Source organism: Oncorhynchus kisutch, linkage group LG8, assembly GCF_002021735.2.
Source record: "Oncorhynchus kisutch isolate 150728-3 linkage group LG8, Okis_V2, whole genome shotgun sequence".
NCBI lineage: Eukaryota > Metazoa > Chordata > Actinopteri > Salmoniformes > Salmonidae > Oncorhynchus > Oncorhynchus kisutch.
In genome coordinates, this window is record NC_034181.2 from 18,924,225 (window position 1) to 18,946,422 (window position 22,198).

General features: G+C 41.5%; 1 protein-coding gene across 2 annotated transcripts in view; it reads right to left on the bottom strand.

Moving 5' to 3' along the window:
* The window catches only part of LOC109896117 (tenascin), an 82,822-nt gene extending 66,854 nt beyond the window's left edge, over positions 1 to 15,968 (bottom strand). For both annotated transcript variants that reach the window (XM_031829753.1, XM_020490372.2), the window contains exon 1: positions 15,644 to 15,968. The gene's annotated coding sequence lies outside the window, so the exon portion shown is untranslated. The remainder of the gene's footprint in view (positions 1 to 15,643) is intronic.
* Between the last annotated feature and the right edge of the window lie 6,230 nt (positions 15,969 to 22,198).

A 22,198-nucleotide genomic window follows, 5' to 3' on the forward strand; every position in this document is an offset into this window, starting at 1 on the left:
AGGATGATCAATGGAAACAGAATGCACTGGAGCTCAATTCTGAATACTTATGTAAATAAGGTATTTCTGTTTTAAAATGTGTATAAATGAGCTAATATTTTTTTTTTATGTTTTCACTTTGTCATTATGGGTTATTGTGTTTAGATTGCTGAGGATTTTTTATTTTATTTAATCCATTTTAGAATAAGTCTTTCACTTAACAAAATGTGGGAAAAGTCAAGGGGTCTGACTACTTTCAGAAGGCACTGTACAGTATGTTTCTAAACTAAGGGGTAAACACTCAGGGAAGGGAGAATATTAAATAAATCATGTGTTACAATGTTTTGATTATATCCCCTCCTGGCATATAGCTTATAATTTTCCTTGGTTTGGGAAAAGCATAAAATTACTTGAAAGTTTTAAATCGAAATATGGTCTTATTTTTTTCTCGGGATGAAAGGGCTTGGTTTCATATAAATCAAGCCCCATGTTATTGATCTCCCATGACCCTGGTGTATCTGATGCCACAGATAGCAGGGGAGTGGGTTGGTTGGTGTGTTCATGTCTGATAAGACAGGCTGGGGTTGGAGGACAGTGTCACCAGCACAAACACTTATCGCAATGCACTGCTAAGTCCCAAATGGCACCCTATTCCCTATATAGTGCACCTTCAAAAGTAGTACACTACATAGGGAATAGGGTGCCATTTGGGATTCAGACAATGAACAGCTAGTGAGATCACCTAGCCAGGGGTGAACAGTATCACCCTGATTGAAACACAGGGTTGCTTTAGATCCTATCCCAACTTATCTGACTGTTACAAAAAGTCAACACACATTTACAGAACCGAAAAGCAATTTCCCATTCTGACATTGAGATACAAAGACAAATTAGGATGCTGTGAATGCACATGGGAGGGGAATAGAATGGCAGGCAGACAGCCGGAGACTCAATTTTATTGTCAAAATGTCTCTCATCTCTGGACAGAGCCCATCAATTTTCTCTACTGCTGGTAACCCATGTAGGTCTGTCACACACTGCTCTTGTAGTCCAGTCCAGACGGAGAGGACACATACCAGTCGTTGTTCATGAGATCTTTTTACCATGTTGTTGGTGATCACCTGTTTATTAGTTCAACCTCTGTGTGGCAGGCAGCGCCAGGGAGAAGCTGGCTCATCTGCTGCCTTTATAGCACATCTAACCATTCATTTCAGCAGACAGTCGTAACAACCTAGACCTCCAGTCATTCATCCCACTTCCTTTCCTTTAGTTTTAACACCACACAGCAATGACAAGAAAATCTGCATGTGTTTGACTTTATTCTAACTACACTGCCTTCAGAAAGTATTAACACCCCTTGACTTTTCCCACATTTTGTTGTTACAAAGTGGGGTTAAAATAGATTAACATGTTTTATTTTTTATTATCTACACAAAGTACTCTGCAATGTCAAAGTAGAAGAAGAATTCAAACTTTTGCAAAAAATGTAAGAAAAATAAAACACTAATATAACACTAGTATCTTGATTAGATAAGTATTTAACCTCCTGAGTCAATACATGTAACAATCACCTTCAGCAGCAATTACAGGGGTGAGTCTTTCTGGGTAAGTCACTAAGAGATTTGCACATCTGGATTGTAAAATATTTGCACATTATTATTATTTTTTACAATTCTTCAAGCTCTGTCAAGTTGGTTGTTGATCATCGCTAAATAGTTATTTTCAAGTCTTGCCATGGATTTTCAAGGGCGATTTAAGTACAAACTGTAACTAGGCCACTCAGGAACATTCAATGTTTTCTTGGTAAGCAACTACATATACAGTTGAAGTCAGAAGTTGACATACACTTAGGTTGGAGTCATTAAAAATGGTTTTTCAACCACTACAAATTTCTTGTGAACAAACTATAGTTTTGGCAAGTTGGTTAGGACATCTACTTTGTGCATGACACAAGTAATTTTTCCAACAATTGTTTACAGACGGATTATTTCACTTATTATTCACTGTATCACAATTCCAGTGAGTCAGAAGTTGACATACACTAAGTTGACTGTGCCTTGAAACAGCTTGGAAAATTCCAGAAAATTATGTCATGGCTGTAGACGCTTTTGATAGGCTTATTGACATCATTTGAGTAAATTGGAGGTGCACCTGTGGACAAAAATCATAAGATATCAGCCAAGACCGCAGAAAACAAATTGTAGACTTTGGGAGCAATTTCCAAACATCACAAGGTACCACGTTATTCTGTACAAACAATAGTATGCAAGTATAAACACCATGAGACCACACAGCCACCATACTCTCAGGAAGGAGACGCGTTCTGTCTCCTAGAGATGAACATACTTTGGTGCGAAAAGTGTAAATAAATCCCAGAACAACAGCAAAGAACCTTGTGAAGATGCTGGAGGAAACAGGTACAAAGTATCCATATCCACAGTAAAACAAGTCCTATATCAACATAACCTGAATGTCCGCTCAGCAAGGAAGAAGTCACTGCTCCAATACCGCCATAAAAAAAGCCAGACTACGGTATGCAACTGCACATGGGGACAAAGATCGTACTTTTTGAAGAAATGTCCTCTGATCTGATGAAACAAAAATAGGACTAATTGGCTATAATGACCATTGTTATGTTTGGAGGAGAAAGGGGCAGGCTCGCAAGCCAAAGAACACCATCCCAACCGTGAAGCACGGGGTTGGCAGCATCATGTTGTGGGTGTGCTTTTCTGCATGAGGAACTGGTGAAAAATTCTGAGGATATATTGAAGCATCGTCTCAAGACATCAGTCAGGAAGTTAAAGCTTGGTCGCAAATGGGTCTTCCAAATGATCAATGAACCCAAGCATACTTCCAAAGTTGTGGCAAAATGGCTTAACCTCTCTGGGATAGGGGGCAGTATTTTTACGTCCGGATCAAAAAGCATGCTCAAATTAAACAACCTGCTACTCAGGCCCAGAAGCTAGGATATGCATATTATTAGCAGATGTGGATAGAAAACACTCAGAAGTTTCTAAAACCGTTTGAATAATGTCTGTGAGTATAACATAACTGATTTGGCAGGCAAAACCCTTGAGCACAATCCATCCAAGGATTTTTTTTTGAGGTCCATCTGTTTTCCATTAGATTTCTATTTCCCGTTTTGATAGAAATAACTTGCAGTTCCTATGGCTTCCACTAGATGTCAACAGTCTTTAGAAATTGGTTGATGTTTTTCCTTTGAGTAATGAAGAAGTAGCTCTTTCCTTTCTGGGTGTATAGCCAAGTGGACTGTTTTGTTCGGGGCGGTTTACCTGGAGCTCGCTCCACTTTCATTTTATCCGCTATTGAACACAGTTTATCCTGTCTTCAATTTGATCGATTATTTACATTTTTAAAAACCTAAAATTGGATTAGGAAAGTTGTTTGAAATGTTTGGACCAAGATTACAGGTAACTTATTAGATACTTTGTAGTCATGTTGGTCGAGTTGGAAACAGTGTTTTTCTGAATCAAACGCGCCAAATAAATGGACATTTTGGGTATATAATGACGGAATTGATCGACCAAAAGGCCCATTTGTGATATTTATGGGACATATTGGAGTGGCAACAGAAGAAGATCTTCAAAGGTAAGGCAATAATTATATCGTTATTTCTGAGTTTTGTGTCACGCCTGGCGGGTTGAAATATGATTGTCATGTGTTTGTTTGATGGGGTGCTGTCCTCAGATAATAGCACGGTTTGCTTTCGCCTTAAAGCCTGTTAGAAATCTGACACGGTGGCTAGATTAACATGAGGTTAAGCTTTATTTTGGTGTATTGCACTTGTGATTGTATGAAAGTTAACTTCTGACCTACTGGCAATGTGATGAAAGAAATAAAAGCTGAAATAAATCACTCTCTCTACTATTAATCTGACATATCACATTCTTGAAATAACGTGGTGATCCCAGCTGACCAAAGATTTACAAGGATTAAATGTCAGGAATTGTGAAACACTGAGTTTAAATGTATTTGGCTAAGGTGTATGCAAACTTCCGACTTCAACTGTATATTTTTGCCTTGTGTTTTAGGTTATTGTCCTGCTGAAAGGAGAATTTGTCTCCCAGTAAGGGTTGGAAAGCAGACTGAACCAGGTTTTAATCTAGGTTTTTGCCAGTGCTTAGCTCTATTCAATTTCATTTCATACTAAAAAACTCCCTAGACCTTACCGATGACAAGCATACCCATAACATGATGCAGCCACCACCATGCTTGAACATATGAGGAGTGATACTCAGTTGTGTTGTGTTGGATTTGCCCCAAACATAAAACTTTGTATTCAAAACATAAAGTTTATTTCTTTGACACATTTTTTACGTTAGTGCCTTATTAAAAACAGGATGCATATTTTGGAATATTTGTATTCTGTACAGGCTTCCTTCTTTTCACTCTGTCATTTAGGTTAGTAATTGTGGAGTAACTACAATGCTGTTAATCCATCCTCAGTTTTCTCCTATCACAGCCATTCAACTGTAACTGTTTTAAAGTCACCATTGGCCTCATGGTGAAATCCCTGAGTGATTTTCTTCCTCTATTTTTGTCTTCCTTACCCATCTACCAATAGGTGCCCTTCTTTGCGAGGCATTGGAAAACCACCCTGGTCTTTGTGGTTGAATCTGTGCTTTAAATTCACTGCTCAACTGAGGGACCTTACAGAGAATAGTATGTGTGGTGTACAGACATGAGGTAATCTATCAAAAATCATGATAAACACGAGTATTTCAGACAAAGTGAATCCATGCAACTTATTATCAGAGCACATTTTTACTCCTGACCTTATATAGGCTTGCCATAACAAAGGGGCTGAAAACGTATTGACTAAAGACATTTCAGCTTTTCGTTTTTTATTATTTTGTAAAAATGTCTCAAATATAATTCTACTTTGACATTATGGGGCATTGTGTGTAGGCCAGTGACACAACGTCTTCATTAGGTCTGTAACACAACAAAATGTGGAAAAAGTGGATGTGAATACTTTTGGAAGGCACTGTATGATGTTATGTGTTGATAATGTACTGTATCTTATTGAGTCTGGCTGACCATGAAGACAAGGATGAACTTTCAAGCAGCCAACACCTTCTCAGGTCATCAAATCTTGCTGCAAGACGAGCTCGACAGAGATCTGATTGCAGCACCATAACAAGAAACAAGAGAGCTGGGAGCAACTGTGGCTTCATATTGGTTACCTCTAGAGAGCGCTTGTTAACTTAATTGCTTACATATACAAAGTGGCACTATGACCAGACACAACATGAGTCAAGTAAAAAAAAAGAGGAAAATTCTCAGCAGGATCCAATTCCCTCACAGACAAACAGACCTTCAGACAATAATGCAGCATGGCTCTATAGTGGCTTTATGGGTGAATAACTGTCTACTTGCTTGTCTGTGGTAGGCACAATGATTTTCTGTCCAATGGTGGACAGAAAAATCCCTTTCCTGGAGAGGGAGCACCTTGCAGGCATGTGGTCTCGGGAGCATTTCACCGTGTTGCTCCCCAACTTTGGCTTTGCACTGCAGCAGTGAATTCAGACAGAGGAAAGGACAACTTTCTCTGTCCTTGGTCCTAGTTACTCCCTCGCAAACTGCAGAGGCAGCTGTCCAGTACTTCTGCTAACAACGTACAGTAGACAACTTGATGAAAAGGTTTAGAGTAATAACATTAGGTGAATTACCATGTTGCCTTCTTCATCCACTTGTAAATGAACCGAGGGGATTTTTAGGTTATTCAAGGAGATCCAAAGTACTGAAGGCTTTCTTTTGAATACTGTGGGGTATTCTGCACAGCATTGACAGGCTTTATGACGGGAAGGAGAGGTTTTTCCCACTCGGAAATCGAGGCAGGAATGTTGGCTGTGATATGAGGACATCTGTTTGTCCCTATCAATGAAAGGCTGACAGTGTGTCGCGTGTCCTCACGGAGAGTACTACCATCCTTTCACACACTAATACGACCCCAGGTCATACACTTTATGGGTCTCCCATTTACCATATCCCAATTTAAATTGTCTGCCCCCTCAATGAGGCCTGTCTTGTCCAGGGAACTCGATGCTATGGTGTGTGCATTCCAATATGTGGGGTCACTGGCGAGTCACAGTCCCATCATCAGCCAGCTGTTTTCATCTCTTGGATGCCACCAATGGAGTTATAACGTTGGCAACACAAAGGCCCCGGGAACACAGACAGTGTCCCAAATCTCACCCTATCCCCTATATAGTGCATTACTTTCGACCAGGTCCTTTAGGGCTCTGTTCAACAGTAATGCACTGTATAGGGAATAAGGTGTAATTTGGGATGCACTCACAGGCTGCCAGCGCTTCCCCTCCACTCAGCTCTCACATTAGCATCAGAGTAACATTAAAAACCGTCTGGGTGTTCAACACTTTAAGACATTGGATTCTTTTTGAGAGAATCTTTGTTCCCGTGGTGATAACTAATCTGTCAGGAGCTTTTTGTCTATTCGGGCGGAGGGGCTGTCAGTCAGAGGCCAATTCTGGGAGTGACACAGGAAAGAGGCCTTTTATAAGGCTTAATACATTCATATGTGTCAGTCTCAAATGTGATGTGAACAGCAGACATAACACACAATCAAAGCACAAAAGCAAAGCACAATACTACAGACGACAATCTACTGGATTGAAGGATTAGTCTATATAAATCAAATAGGTGCTCTCAAAGGGATAGATGGTATTTATTCATTCACCGTCAATGGTGGTGGCATTTCATGAACTCAAACCACTACAAGCACAAACAATTACATTTTCTCACCAGGAATGTTTTGGTCTTGCAGTCAGTCTGCATGATGCGGGTTATGAGTTTCCAGGTACCGGGATCTGCTTAAATCTTTATGTTTCAGGTTAACATCTGGCTGTAAGACAGGCCATACTGCCAGCGGCTCGGATATACATGGTGAAAAACACACATTTACCAACCTGGAACAGTCTGAATGAACCACAGCAGGTTATTATCTACACTGAACAAAAAGATCAACTCAACATGTAAAGTGTTGGTCCCATGTTTCATGAGCTGAAATAAAAGATCCCAGAAAAGTTCCATATGTACAAAAAGCTTATTTCTCTTAAATTTTGTGCACAAATTTGTTTACATTCCTGTTAGTGAGCATTTCTTCTTTGCCAAGATAATCCAACCACCTGACAGGTGTGGCATGTCAAGAAGCTGATTAAACAACATGGTGCACCTTGTGCTGGGGACAATAAATAAATGGCCAATCTAAAATGTGTAGTTTTTTTTACACATCACAATACCACAGATGTCTCAAGGTTTGAGGGAGAGTGCAATTGGCATGCTGACTGCAGGAATGTCCACCAGAGCTGTTGCCAGAATTTTGAGTGTAAATTTTTCTACCATAAGCCGACTCCAACACTGTTTTCGAGAATTTGGCAGTACGTCCAACCGGCCTCATAACCACAGACCACATGTATGACATCGTGTGGGTGAGCGGTTTGCTGATGTCAAAGTTGTGAACAGAGTGCCCCATGGTGGTGGTGGGGTTATGGTATGGGCAGGCATGAACACAATTGCAATTTATCGATGGCAATTTGAATGCACAGAGATACAGTGAGGAGATCTTGAGGCCCATTGTCGTGCCATTCATCCGCCGTTATCACCTCATGTTTCAGCATGATAATGCACGGTCCCATGTCGCAAGGATCTGTACACAATTCCTTGAAGCTGAAAAATGTCACAGTTCTTCCCTGGCCTGCATACTCACCAGACATGTTACCCATTGAGCATATTTGAGATGCACTGGATTGACGTCTATGACAGCGTGTTTCAGTTACCGCCAATATCCAGCAACTTCTCACAGACATTGAAGATGAGTGGGACAATGTTCCACATGCCACAATCGACAGCCTGATCAACTCTATATGAAGGAGATGTGTCGTGCTGCATGAAGCAAACCGTGGTCACACCAGATACTGACTGTTTTTTTGATCCACAACCCTACTTTTTTAAAAGGTATTTGTGACCAACAGATGCATATCTATATTCCCAGTCATGTGAAATCCATAGATTAGGGCCTAATGAATGTATTTATATTGAATGATTTCCTTATATGAACTGTAACTGAAATTGTTGCAGGTTGCGTCTTTATTTTTGTTCAGGGTAGTAATTACTCACCATCATTAAATTCAATCAATGAGACATATGTAGAACTGTCAATTTCTCAAATTGTCAGTGAATTAACCCATTATCAAGATATCCTTGAATAGACAAACTTCAACAAAATAACAATGACAGTGTAGAGAGACAATAGATATAAATATAAAAGAAAATAGCTCAATCAATCCCCAACTTCTGTGCATTTACTAATGACATAAAGCTTGTTAGTAATTTGGGTAAGGGAGCAGCTATTACTGACAGATGTCTGATTGCCATAGCCTGAGGGACAGTCCATGAACATTCATTCCTTGATGTATTTACATTCTATATACCTTAAAAGCAACATATCGTGTAACCATCTTCTTTTTATAATATGTTTTATTTCATTAAATATATCGATCAAAGATCACACAGTAAAACAGCAGTAGTGTTTTACCTGTCCACATGATATGTTATTATTACTACTGAAATGAAATGGATTTCATTAACCTCATTGCATTGCAGTGTATTTCCTGAAATGCTGTACCACTATACAGCAATAAAGCAATCTGAATCTGATAGAAAGAGGAGATACAGGGAGAGAGGGGGAGACGGAGATACAGGGAGAGAGGGGGAGACGGAGATACAGGGAGAGAGGGGGAGACGGAGATACAGGGAGAGAGGGGGAGACGGAGATACAGGGAGAGAGGGGGAGACGGAGATACAGGGAGAGAGGGGGAGACGGAGATACAGGGAGAGAGGGGGAGACGGAGATACAGGGAGAGAGGGGGAGACGGAGATACAGGGAGAGAAGGGGAGACGGAGATACAGGGAGAGAGGGGGAGACGGAGATACAGGGAGAGAGGGGGAGACGGAGATACAGGGAGAGAGGGGGAGACGGAGAGAAAGAGACAGAGAGCAAGAGAGAGAGAATACAGCAAATTGAATTGAATTGAATTGAGAGAAAGACAGAGAGAGAGAAAGAGAGAGAGGGGGAGAGAGAGATACAGGGAGAGATGGGGAGAGGGAGAGACAGAGAGACAGAGAGCAAGGGGAGAGGGAAAGAGAGAGACAGAGAGAGAGAGAGAGAGAGAGAGAGAGAGAGAGAGAAAGATAAAGAGAAAGAGTGAGAGAGAGAGAGAGAGAGAGAGAGAGAGAGAGAGAGAGAGAGAGAGAGAGAGAGAGAGAGAGAGAAAGAAAGAGGGAGAGAGAGAGAGAGAGAGAGAGAGAGGGAGAGAGAGAGAGAGAGAGAGAGAGAGAGAGAGAGAAAGAGAGGGAGAGAGAGAGAGAGAGAGAGAGAGAGGGAGAGAGAGAGAGAGAGAGAGAGAGAGAGAGAGAGAGAGAGAGAGAGAGAGAGAGAGAGAGAGAGTGAGAGAGTGCAGGTGGGGGGGGGGGTTGAAATTGAGATGACCGTTGTTTCATCCAGCAAAAATCACATCTGCTTCTTCACTCAACTAATTTGTTATCCTTTCCTTTCTTTATGAGCATGTGAAATAATCTCTTCAGGTCATTGTAAATGCCCCAGTCATTGTTTATCCTCCATCACCACCAGAGGAGCTAAGTGAGGGTAAATACAGTTCTCTCTCCAAGTGCATTGATTATCAAGCATGGGGTGATGGAGGATACAGCTGTCCAAACAAAGGACAGTTTTCCACTCATCTCTGGTGCTGTGTCACTATCAATGGCTCTCCTCTCTGCACATAGCATTAGGATCATAAAACATTCACACACCAAGCCTGAGCAACCTCCGAATGGAAAGCAGTTGGTACTGAAACATAACCACTCTGACACTGACTATACACATATCAAGAAGGAAAAGGTGCATGAAAGAGAAAACCCAACATCAGACGTCTTTGCTCAAAGAGACAGAAAACCTACACAAATGAACCAAGATAGTAAGTAGGTAGCCTTATCCACACAAGCATCAAAGTATTGAGTGGAAAAGGGTCAATATTGTCCAATTAGGCACTGAACATCCTTGTGCTGCAATAGAAGAACCATGAGTTGATCCTGCTTCAACTATTATCTACACAACAATGTTCCAAAGATAAGATGAGGTAGGCATTACATTGTGCCCTCATGTTGCATTTACCATCCAACAGATGCAGACGTGGTATCCTGGGGGTCTCCTCCTTCACTGCACCCCACATCTCCGTAGTTAACCACACACAGTGCCCCTACACACACACACACACATCTCCACACACACACGTGCACGGCACCCCCCACACATCCTCCCCTCTACTCTCATTCACAGTCACAGTCATTACAATCACAGTCATCACAGTCACAGGCATGCAATCTTTTACAGGGTCATAATCACTGTTGACAACCCCCACCAATAAGCGCTGTACATCCCTAATTTCTCTCTCTGAGCCCTCTGATATAGGAGATCTGATATAGGAGATCCAATGGAGGAGATCTGATATAGGAGATCCGATATAGGAGATCCGATATAGGAGATCCGATATAGGAGATCTCATAAAGCAGATCTGATAAAGGAGATCTGATATAGGAGATCTGATAAAGGAGATCTGATAAAGGAAAACTGATATAGGAGATCTGATAAAGGAGAACTGATATAGGAGATCTGATATAGGAGATCTGATATAGGAAATCCGATATAGGAGATCTGATACAGGAGATCCAATGGAGGAGATCCGATATAGGAGATCTCATAAAGGAGATCTGATAAAGGAGATCTGATATAGGAGATCCGATATAGGAGATCTGATAAAGGAGATCTGATATAGGAGATCCGATATAGGAGATCCGATATAGGAGATCCGATAAAGGAGATCTGATATAGGAGATCCGATATAGGAGATCTGATAAAGGAGATCTGATAAAGGAGATCTGATATAGGAGATCTGATATAGGAGATCCGATATAGGAGATCCGATATAGGAGATCTGATATAGGAGATCTGATAAAGGAGGTCTGATAAAGGAGAACTGATATAGGAGATCTGATATAGGAGATCCGATATAGGAGATCTGATAAGGGAGATCTGATAAAGGAGAACTGATATAGGAGATCTGATAAAGGATAACTAATATAGGAGATCTGATATAGGAGATCCGATATAGGAGATCTGATAAAGGAGATCTGATATAGGAGATCTGATATAGGAGATATGATATAGGAGATCCGATATAGGAGATCTGATAAAGGAGATCTGATATAGGAGATCCGATATAGGAGATCCGATATAGGAGATCTGATAAAGGAGATCTGATAAAGGAGATCTGATATAGGAGATCTGATATAGGAGATCCGATATAGGAGATCTGATAAAGGAGATCTGATATAGGAGATCCGATATAGGAGATCTGATAAAGGAGATCTGATATAGGAGATCTGATAAAGGAGATCTGATATAGGAGATCTGATAAAGGAGATCTGTGAGTGTTGAGGACTATACATGCACACACAGACATGCTGCCTGTAGCCCAGTGCTGAACAGTACATAGACTAGAGGGGGGAAGGGAGTCTACAGAGCTGCCAGCTAGTACTGTGTACCGACCGTACAATGAGAGAACCAGGAGAGAGAGTAGAGAATAGAGAGAGTAGAGAGAATAGAGAGAGCAGAGTGTAGAGAGAGTAGAATGAGTAGAGTAGAGTAGAGAATAAAGAGAGTAAAGATAATAGAGAGCGGAGAGAGAGTAGAGAGAATAGAGAGATTAGAGAGAATAGAGAGAGCAGAGTGTAGAGAGAGTAGAACGAGTAGAGTAGAGTATAGAATAGAGTAGAGAATATAAAAAAATAAAAGAACAGAGAGAATAGAGAGAGTCAAGAGAACAGAGGGAGTCGAGAGAACAGAGAGGGTAAAGAGAATATAGATAGTAGAGAGAACAGAGAGAGTCAAGAGAACAGAGCAATTAGAGAGATTAGGGTAGAGAGAGTATAGAGAGTAGAGGGTAAAGAAAATAGATAGAACAGAGAGAGTAGAGTAGAGAGAGTAGAGATAATAGAGAGATAAGACAGAACAAAGAGAAAAGAAAGAATAGAGAGAATAGGGAGAACAGAGAGAGTCAAGAGAACAGAGAGAGTCAAGAGAATAAAGAGAGTAGAGAGAATAGAGAGAGTCAAGAGAACAGAGAGAGTAGAGAGAATACAGAGAGTAGAGAGAATAGAGAGAGTCAAGAGAACAGACAGAGTAGAGAGAATATAGAGAGTAGAGAGAATGTAGAGAGTAGAGAGGGTAGAGTGAACAGAGATTAGAGAGTAGAGAGAACAAATAGTAGAGAGAACAGAGAGAATAGAGATACTAGACGTACTAGAGATACTAGAGTGGAGAGAATAGAGAGAGTAGAGAGAATAGAGAGTAGAGAGAGTAGAGAGAACACAGGGAATCGAGAGAACAGAGAGAGTCGAGAGAATATAGAGAGTAGAGAGAATATAGAGAGTAGAGAGAGTAGAGTGAATATAGAGAGTGGAGAGAGTAGAGAGAACAAAGAATAGAGAGAATAGAGAGAGTAGAGAGAGTAGAGAGAATAGAGAGAGCAGAGAGAATAGAATGAGTAGAGCATAGAGAATATACAAAATAGAAAGAACAGAGAGAGAGTAGCAAGCGCACAGAGAGTAGAGTGAGTACTCCAGCCACTTTAATAATGGAAGAATTGCTGTAAAAATGACTAGCCACTTTAAACAATGCCACTTAATATAATGTTCGCATACCCTACATTACTCATCTCATATGTATATACTGTACACTATACCATCTACTGCATCTTGCCATCTTTATGTAATACATGTATCACTAGCCACTTTAAACAATGCCACTTTTATATGTTTACATACCCTACATTACTCATCTCATATGTATATACTGTACTCTATACCATCTACTGCATCTTGCCTATGCTGTTCTGTACCATCACTCATTCATATATTTTTATATACATATTCTTCATCCCTTTACACGTGTGTGTGTGTATAAGGTAGTTGTTGTGAAATTGTTAGGTTAGATTACTCGTTGGTTATTACTGCATTGTCGGAACTAGAAGCACACGCATTTCGCTACACTCACATTAACATCTGCTAACCATGTGTATGTGACAAATACAATTTGATTTGATTTGATTTGAATAGAGAGATTAGAGAGAGCAGAGAGAGTAGAGATTAGAGAGTAGAGAGAGTAGAGATTAGAGAGTGGAGAGAGTGGAGATTAGAGAGTAGAGAGTGTAGAGAGTAGAGAGATTAGAGAGTAGAGAGAGTAGAGATTAGAGAGTAGAGAGTAGAGAGTAGAGAGTGTAGAGAGTAGAGAGATTAGAGAGTAGAGAGAGTAGAGATTAGAGAGTAGAGAGTGTAGAGAGTAGATAGTAGAGAGTGTAGAGAGTAGAGAGATTAGAGAGTAGAGAGAGTAGAGATTAGAGAGTAGAGTGTAGAGAGTGTAGAGAGTAGAGAGATTAGAGAGTAGAGAGAGTAGAGATTAGAGTGTAGAGTGTAGAGAGTAGAGAGTAGAGAGTGTAGAGAGTAGAGAGATTAGAGAGTAGAGAGAGTAGAGATTAGAGAGTAGAGAGTGTAGAGAGTAGATAGTAGAGATAGTAGAGATTAGAGAGTAGAGAGAGTAGAGATTAGAGAGTAGAGAGAGTAGAGAGTAGAGAATAGAGTGAGGAGAAAGTAGATAGTAGAGAGTGTAGAGAGTAGAGTGAGGAGAGAGTAGAGAGAGTAGAGAGTAGAGTGAGGAGAGAGTAGAGAGTAGAGAGTTTAGAGAGTAGAGTGAGGAGAGAGTAGAGTGTAGAGAGTAGAGTGAGGAGAGAGTAGAGACAGTAGAGACAGTAGAGACAGTAGAGAGTAGAGAGTAGAGTGAGGAGAGAGTAGAGAGTAGAGACAGTAGAGTGTAGAGAGTAGAGTGAGGAGAGAGAAGAGATAGTAGAGACAGTAGAGAGTAGAGAGTAGAGTGAGGAGAGAGTAGAGAGAATAGAGACAGTAGAGAGTAGAGTGAGGAGAGAGTAGAGAGAGTAGAGAGTAGAGAGTAGAGTGTAGAGAGTAGAGTGAGGAGAGAGATAGTACAGACAGTAGAGAGTAGAGAGTAGAGTGAGGAGAGAGTAGAGAGAGTAGACAGTAAAGAGTAGAGAGTAGAGCAAGGACAGAGTAGAGAGAGTAGAGAGTAGAGACAGTAGAGACAGTAGAGAGTAGAGAGTGTAGAGTGAGGAGAGAGTAGAGAGAGTAGAGACAGTAGAGAGTCGAGAGTAGAGAGTAGAGTGAGGAGAGTGTAGAGAGAGTAGTGAGAATAGAGAGAGTAGAGAGGGCAGAGATACTAGAGAGTAGAGATAGAAGAGAGAGTAGATAGAGTAGAGAGTGTAGAGAGGGTAGAGATAGAGAGAGAAGGGAGAGTAGAGAGATTAGAGAGACAGGAGAGAGTGGAGAGAGTAGAGAGAATAGAGAGTGTAGAGAGACAGGGGAGAGTAGATAGAGTGGAGAGAAAGGAGAGAACAGAGAGAGTAGAGCGCGTAGCAATGAGAGAATAGAGAGAAAAGAGAGAGTAGAGAAAATAGAGAGGGTAGCGAGAACAGAGAGAATAGAGAGAATAGAGAGACTATAGAGTAAAGAGAGTAGAGAGAACAAAGAGTAGAGAGAGTTTAGATACGAGAGAGTAGAGATGATAGAAAGAGAGCAGAGAAAACAGAGAGAGTAGAGAGAACAAAGAGTAGAGAGAGTGGAGATACTAGAGATCCTAGAGAGTAGAGATACTAGAGAGTAGAGATAATCAAAAGAGAGTAGAGAGAACAGAGAGAGTAGAGAGAATAGAGAGAGTAAAGAGAGCAACTGTATTGCACAGCAGTTGTCTGTCTCTCGAGCTACAGAAGCTCAATGTCTGCTGGCACACATACAGTAGATCTACAGACTCATATCTGGCAGGCTGCGGGAGGCAACACACACAGAACAACCCTACTCCTATCCCGAACCCCAGCTGACTGCAACTCAACACCTCCACAGGCAGAATTATTCAGTAGATGATCAACATCTTGGATCACTCAATGTCATTTTCCCCTCTGTTCAGGTAAGACCCAGCTATCCTCATCCCCTGGCTCAAGCGAGAGAGAGAGAGAGAGAGAGAGAGAGAGCAGGCTGGTGGATGAGGTTAGGTAAGAGGTAAATAGTAGAAACGTGGTAAACTCGTAAACTGTAAAGGCACCTTTGAGCATGTACAGTAAAGGAGTAATGATGGAACAAACTAAGCCAGCATCAGAAGACTTCGCTTGTTGAAAAGTATAAAAGGCAAACAATAAAAGACTCCACTTTGATGAATGAACTATATCTCATTATAATCCACAGTTTACTGTTCTGAAATGTTTTGATTTGTATGTATTTGGTTTGCCCGTCAAGACATATTTTAAGACAAACCAAAAACATTCAATTGATAGTATTTCCCACTGTGTTATTTCTGTGATATTAATACAAATCCATACTAAATTAAGTCACACTAACAAAAATCTTAAATTATCTGATCACACAAAATCTAGACATCAGCATTAATTCTAATTCAAACAGAACATCATCAAGTACCACACAGCTAAACACAGGAGTAGCTTACCTTCCACTGAATTGACAGAATCTCTCCACCGGAGCTAAATCAACGTAATAGAACAAAAAGGAAGTATGTGAGAACTTGGCTCAAAGAAACCAAAGCCTCAAACAAATGTTCTTGTGTGTCTGTGACTTTGCCTTCTAAAGCAATGACAGTTTAGTCATTTTCCTCTCCTTCTCTCAATCAGTCTATTCCATCTACCTAGAGACCCAGTCTGCTGCTGATGTAGTCAGTGAGAGGAGAGAGAGAAGCCAGGAGAGCTGGGGACTGAGTGAAAGAGAGAGGGAGGGAAAATTCCCTTTCTCTTAAATAGTAGACTATGCGGTCAGACCCCACTCCCACCTAGCGCTCTTGAATACCCCCCTATGAATGGAAGCTGAGGAGTTGAAATGGGATGCCTCAAGGCTGGAGAGGGGGAGAGAGATAGAGAGGGGGGGGGGGGGCTGAGGGTTTGGGGGAGGGTGGACCATTAGCCACAAAGTGGAGCAGCCAATGGAAGAGGAATAAATTAGTGGATTCAGGGATGCATTAACATATCATTTTAGACTAGAATATCAACAGGAAGAGTAGCTAGATTGACTGCCTCTGCTTGTTGATGAGGATAATATTGGCGATGATGATGATGGTAATGCCAATGGAGGCGATGATAATGTTGGTGACAGTGATGATAATGCCGGCAGCTATGGCGATGATTGTGGTTACGATGGTGATAATGCGGGCGGCGATGGCGATAATGCTGTTGGCGATGATGATAATGCTGGTGGTGATAATGATTAGGATCCGTTTTCTAAGTTATTTGTTATTAGTCCTCATATCCCTAATTGAATCAATAAGGACGAGGGGGTGTGGTATGGACAACATACCATGGCTAAGGGCTGCTCTTAAGCACAATGCAATGCAGAGTGCCTGGATACAACCCTTAGACGTGGCATATTGGCTATACTGTATTCCAAACAATCAAGGTGCTTTATTGCTATTATAAACTGGTTACCAACGTAATTAGAACAGTAAAAATGTATTATTTGTCATAACCGTGGTATTAGGTTGGATATAGCACAGCTTTCAGCCAATCAGCATTCAGGGCTTGAACAACCCGGTTTATAATATCGGATATACCATCCTCAAATCCACCAGAATACTGAATCCTCTGAAACCTGATGCATAACATTGAACAGAACCAAGCTAGCCTGCTCTCCATACAGCACTCTACCAACCACACAGCCCTTGATTAATGTGTGTTTAAATACACCCGCATCCCTATTCCCTTCATATTGCACTTATTTTGACCAGGGCACATAGGGCTCCTGTCAAAAGTAGTTGACTTAATAGGGAATAGTGTGCCATTTCAGACAAAGCCCAGTAACTACCTCTGTCCCTCTGCTCTGTGCCCATGTCTGGAGTGAACCAACATGGCATCCTTATTTAGAGACTACAGCTATCAAGACACAAGGCCAGACCCAGCTGCAGACACATGAGGCAGATGGTTGGAGTATTACAATGTTTATTCATCCAAAGGGGTAGGCAAGAGAATGGTCGTGGACAGGCAAAAGGTCAAAACCAGATCAGAGTCCAGGAGGCACAGAGTGGCAGACAGGCTTGTGGTCAAGGCAGGCAGAATGGTCAGACAGGTGGGTACAGAGTCCAGAAACAGGTCAAAACTGCGAGGACTAGAAAAAGGAGAATAGCAAAGGAGGATGGTAAAAAAACACGCTGGTTGACTTGACTGAACATACAAGACGAACTGGCACAGAGTGACAGGAAACACAGGGATAAATACACTGGGGAAAACAAGTGACAACTGGAGGGGGTGGAGACAGGAACAGGTGAAACAGATCAGGGCGTGACAACAGCGGCTAGGACCTGACCTCCTCATTTAGAGACAACAGCGGCTAGGACCTGACCTCCTCATTTAGAGACAACAGGGGCTAGAATCTGACCTCCTCATTTAGAGACAACAGGGGCTAGAATCTGACCTCCTCATTTAGAGACAACAGGGGCTAAAACCTGACCTTCACATTTAGAGACTACAGCGGCTAGAACCTGACCTCCTCATTTAGAGACTACAGTGGCTAGAACCTGACCTCCTCATTTAGAGACTACAATGGCTAGAACCTGACCTCCTCATTTAGAAACAACAGGGGCTAAAACCCGACCTCCGCATTTAGAGACTATAGCAGCTAGAACCTGACCTCCTCATTTAGAGACCCTTGGGGTTAGAACCTGACCTCCTCATATAAAGACTACAGGGCCTATAGGAACAGCAGGACCCAGAGGATGCTGATTGTGAAAACAGTCAGTCTCATCTCAAATAAACACAGGAACAACCAAGAAGGACGATGCAGGACCCAGCCAGAGACAGAGCCAAAATGCTCACAGGCAGTGTCCCCTCATTCCAAAGGACATCAAAAGCAGAAGATATGCATTAAATATATTTCATAAGAGCCAGCATGGAGAATTGAGTGACACTAATTAAGTCAGTCTGTGACCCGACCTCCAAACTAATCGTGGGCTACAAAGGCTCTGGTGCTGATGATGATGGTGCATCGGGGGGGCTTCCCTTAGGGAACATTCAAGAACCCCTTTGACGATAAAAAATAAATCTACCCTCATTAGCTTTCTGTCCTTCAATATGAAATCATGCTGATGTGACACAAAAAAACAAAATATTGAATATTCTAATGGTGCCAGTCTATGGAAGTTCTCCATATAAAACAGTCACAAATGGCACCCTATACAGTGCACTACCTTTGAGCGGGTACCATATGTCTCTGTTCAAAAGTAGTGCAATACATAGGGAATAGGGTGCCATTTGGGACACATACACAGTGATAAGCATGGCTGGTGAATGAGGCAGAGGAAGTAGTGGTGTGTGGTGAGGGGAGGCTGAGACAGGGAGACTTGCAGCCTAAGAGATAGAGGCTTTCTATCAGCAGGGGAAATGATCTCCTTCTTCTTATTGAGAGCCAGTTACCAGTCAGACAGAAAACATCCAATACAAAGCACAGTGGTACATACTGTATATGTAGCATGGCCATTGGGTGACAAAGAATATCCCATTACTTGAGGGGCCTGATTAATTTTGCTTTGGCTCTCCTGAGGGTAAACATGATCTAACATTTAGAATTATAGTTGTGCAAACATTCAGTCCTTATAATTGTCATTTGTGACACTGTGTTCCAATGAAATCAATGTCTTCGTTCACTATAGGATGGAAAGAGGCTGTGGAGCCATGTCTAAGTATAGCACCTGTTTTAAATGAGTATGTCTTTACACACAGTCCCTACGTTCCTGTGGAACACATACTGTCTCTCCATCTGTTCCTCTTTTACCCTTCCTGTCGCACTCTCTCCTTCTCTCTCTCCTCCTTTCACTCCTTCTCTCTCTTCTTCTCTCTCTTCTTCTCTCTCTTCTTCTCTCATGTGGTTGTAAATATTTGTTTGTGTATTGTTTCAGTCACACCTGCACTGTTGGAGCTCAGAGTTTAAGATTTTAATCTGTGATGCAGTTGCAGCGACCCTGTGCATGTGACTAAATAAACATGTCTCTCCTCTCTCTCTCTCCTTCTCTTTCACCTCATCTCTCCTTCACAGCAGTGCAGCCAGGGAGGATTCACAGGGAATTGCTGTGGGAGCTTGACTAGTCTCTGTTTGTCATGCTATTACCTCCGTCTACTGAGCATGGAACAGAGTTTGATTTCCCTGCTGACGTCTATGTGTGCAAGCGCATCCTTCCCTGTCATCCAATCTCGTCGCACTCAGGAACCAGACACTTGCAGAAGCATGTGCTGAGTTATCGACTGGCATTTAAATGTACATGTCTGATGAAACTATGCTGCTAGGATATGTCAAGTGGGGAGGGCCTGACAACCTGCACTAAATGCTGCTACCTTATTGATAATGTATGGCGTATGAATGAAGATATAGTGTACCTGGAGAGACAGCAAGCAAAAGGACAACTAGTTGGATACAGTATGTCACATGCTTCGTAAACAGCAGGTGTAGAATAACAGTGTAATGTTTACTAATGGGCCCTTCCCAACAATGCAGATAGAAAGAAAAAGAGAAGTAATAACGCAAGGAATAAAGACACAATGAGAAACGATAACATGACTGTAAACACCAGTACTGAGTCCATGTGCAGGAGTACGAGGTAATGGAGGTAGATATGTACATATAACTAGGAATAAAGACACAATGAGAAACGATAACATGACTGTAAACACCAGTACTGAGTCCATGTGCAGGAGTACGAGGTAATGGAGGTAGATATGTACATATAACTAGGAATAAAGACACAATGAGAAACGATAACATGACTGTAAACACCAGTACTGAGTCCATGTGCAGGAGTACGAGGTAATGGAGGTAGATATGTACATATAACTAGGAATAAAGACACAATGAGAAACGATAACATGACTGTAAACACCAGTACTGAGTCCATGTGCAGGAGTACGAGGTAATGGAGGTAGATATGTACATATAACTAGGAATAAAGACACAATGAGAAACGATAACATGACTGTAAACACCAGTACTGAGTCCATGTGCAGGAGTACGAGGTAATGGAGGTAGATATGTACATATAACTAGGAATAAAGACACAATGAGAAACGATAACATGACTGTAAACACCAGTACTGAGTCCATGTGCAGGAGTACGAGGTAATGGAGGTAGATATGTACATATAACTAGGAATAAAGACACAATGAGAAACGATAACATGACTGTAAACACCAGTACTGAGTCCATGTGCAGGAGTACGAGGTAATCGAGGTAGATATGTACATATAACTAGGAATAAAGACACAATGAGAAACGATAACATGACTGTAAACACCAGTACTGAGTCCATGTGCAGGAGTACGAGGTAATGGAGGTAGATATGTACATATAACTAGGAATAAAGACACAATGAGAAACGATAACATGACTGTAAACACCAGTACTGAGTCCATGTGCAGGAGTACGAGGTAATGGAGGTAGATATGTACATATAACTAGGAATAAAGACACAATGAGAAACGATAACATGACTGTAAACACCAGTACTGAGTCCATGTGCAGGAGTACGAGGTAATGGAGGTAGATATGTACATATAACTAGGAATAAAGACACAATGAGAAACGATAACATGACTGTAAACACCAGTACTGAGTCCATGTGCAGGAGTACGAGGTAATGGAGGTAGATATGTACATATAACTAGGAATAAAGTGGCTAGGCAAAAGGATAGATAATAAACAGTAACAGCAGCGTATATATTGAGTCAAAGGACTTGGTAAATGCAGATAGTCCAGGTAACTATTGGTTAACTATATAACTATTTAGCAGTCTATTTAATTCATCTCTCTCTAGAACAACATTGAACATCTCGCTATTAGACAAGCCAGCTAAAGGAATTGCTTCCCACTTCTAAACAACAGATTAGGATGAAATCAATATCTATTGCTCTTGATTTCAATATATATTGAAATCAAGAGCTATAGTTTGCCACAGTGAGAAGAAAAACGAAGACAAAGGTTGCCTGGAGCACATTTAATAAGGTCTTCCTGCCACTGTATAATTAATGGCACTCAACTTGAAGGCGAGGAAAAGGACTCGGCGGAAAGTGAGAGACACTTTTGGTCAATGACAGAGAGACCTAATTATGGGTTGGAGCCCCTGCAGCAATGCTCTGTGTCAAAGCTCTAGGCAGGGAGGTAGTCAGGCAGCTGATGGAGTAGACACACCACCCACTGAGGGTACAGCTGACCTGGAAAGACCTGTTTACCTCATTAAAAATGAATTCACAGGTAATAATGGGCCTTGGTCCTGTTGCATGCCCCTCTCTCTCTCTCTCCCTCCCACCCTCCCCCCATCTGTCCTTCATCCTTTATGCCCACTAGCTGTCGAGGTGTGAGTTAAATTCTCAGGGATAGTCAACATGGACAGTAGAGCAGCCCTGAAAGGAGAAGATATCCTCCAGTCTCTCTCCTCTCCTATTGACGCTACAGGAGTGTACAGGAACCCATGCTGCTTAACGCAGTAATGAGACGATAACATAACGATGGGAGGGAAGGAATCTGTCAGTGGATCTGTAAGGGGAGAGTACTCAGCTAGGGTGGAGTGACTTTGCCATTAAAATCAGTCATCAACACAATAAGCCTGTGGCTGCAGTAAGTTAAACAAGAGAGAAAAACGCTGTTTAGAAGGGATCAATAATTCATAACCCAGGGAGGGAAAATACATGTCTCCAGGATAGGCTCAAGCAGAGAGCTAGAGGACAGAGGATCCTTTCTTTCCCTTTCATTGTTCTACGGTTCTTATGTATCTATAAAACAATGAACATTTGGCAAAACAAAACATGCTGAATTGGTGGAAATATAAACATGGCACCAATTAGACTACACTTATTAATGAATCTACTTATGTGAAAATTAAGATGATATCTGTTAAAACACACAAAGAAGGTAGAAGACACTGCTGGGAGCCTGCAGGTGCCTCTTAAGTCTGGCTGATGCCTTTCACCACACAGAACACACACACTCCAACCTCCCACACTCCTCAGCTGTGTGGAG